Raw genomic sequence first — 1,316 nt, forward strand, 5'->3', positions numbered from 1 at the left:
TGAAAGAGGAGGCTCCCAGGAAGTTATTTGGAAAGAGCAAAAGGAAGAGATAGCTAAAAGATGTTGTCTAGGAAATCAAAGAGGATATGGATGTGGAGGAGGCGAGCGATGAGCATGGATGCTTTTTAGCGGGGGGAGGAGGAATGAGGGGAGAATCACATGGACCACTTAGGAGAAATGTGTTCAGTGAGAAATTCCCAGAGGCATGAGGTGGCTGCATACTTTGAAATACAGGCTGGTATACATTCAGTTTTATATGTTTACTATATGCCACTGGCATTTCACTACCTACCCCACTCCCAGCCTCTCAAACTTTTAAGGGTCAGCTAAACCCCTATTTACTTTTGAGGTGGTCTGGGGAACACAGCTATGGGCAGCAAAGTTTTCCATCTCCATTTAAGGGGCCATGATCCCAGGCAGCAGCGTCCAAAAAAGAGATCAGAAGTCCTACGAGGCCCTAAAGTCACCAGCTGCAAAGAGCTGTGGGAGTGCATGGAGCAGCGAGCTCCTGCTGGGGGGATGGGCCAATGCTGATGAACAGGGCCAAGGATGGTTGAAGGGGCGAGGGCAGGGGGTGGTGGAAGCCAGTGATGGTGGGAGGGGGCTGGTGGGAGAAGCACCTGCCAATTGACTGGTCAGGAGCAATTTTAAAGCTAATCTTACTTGTCTCCCCACAGAAGAAAGTAGATAGACGATTATTTCCTGGAATGCATGAAAGGAAATTCTGGGATATACACTGACCCCCAGCATTCCCTGAATTATCTGTGGGGCCAGAATCGCTTCTCGGCCTTTTGGCTAAGATCAAGTGCATAATCTGTGGGGCCAGGATTAGACCAACTGATTTTGGGGTTAGAAGAGGCTCTGTAAATCAGGTCAAAGGACCAAGGTCTGGACAAGCCCTCAGGCAGAGATGCCTTTTCCCAGACCAATCCATGTTCCAGAACCCAAATGTTACCGTTAGCCTTCCATTTAAAGCCTTCTATGGTGCTCATTTCACAGCTCATGATGACGATTTCCTCAGCTGGTGTTCTAGACCTTCTTGGTTCCACCTTTCCTGCCCCTCCCCTTTCCTTCCACTGCAGGCATCCTGAGGTCCTCTCGTACTTCCCAGAGGCCTTGAGGGTTGTACTCCTGCTACCCGGGGGGGCTCTTACTGCCTGGAAAACTCAGGCTCACCCTTTATCACCGTGTGTGTGTGTGTGTGTGTGTGTGTGTGTGTGTGGTTTTTTTCCTGTCCTGCCTCCAGATTATGACAGTGTTTACTGTCTCTGCTGTGCCAGGCACTTTGCTGAGCATTTGATGTACTGAAATGTATT

General features: G+C 49.4%; 1 pseudogene; it reads left to right on the plus strand.

Annotated features, from left to right (window-relative positions):
• Window positions 1-775: 775 nt before the first annotated feature.
• On the plus strand, window positions 776-934 carry LOC125085401 (uncharacterized; annotated as a pseudogene).
• The last annotated feature ends 382 nt before the right edge of the window (window positions 935-1,316 follow it).

This window comes from Lutra lutra, chromosome 14, assembly GCF_902655055.1.
Source record: "Lutra lutra chromosome 14, mLutLut1.2, whole genome shotgun sequence".
Lineage (NCBI taxonomy): Eukaryota > Metazoa > Chordata > Mammalia > Carnivora > Mustelidae > Lutra > Lutra lutra.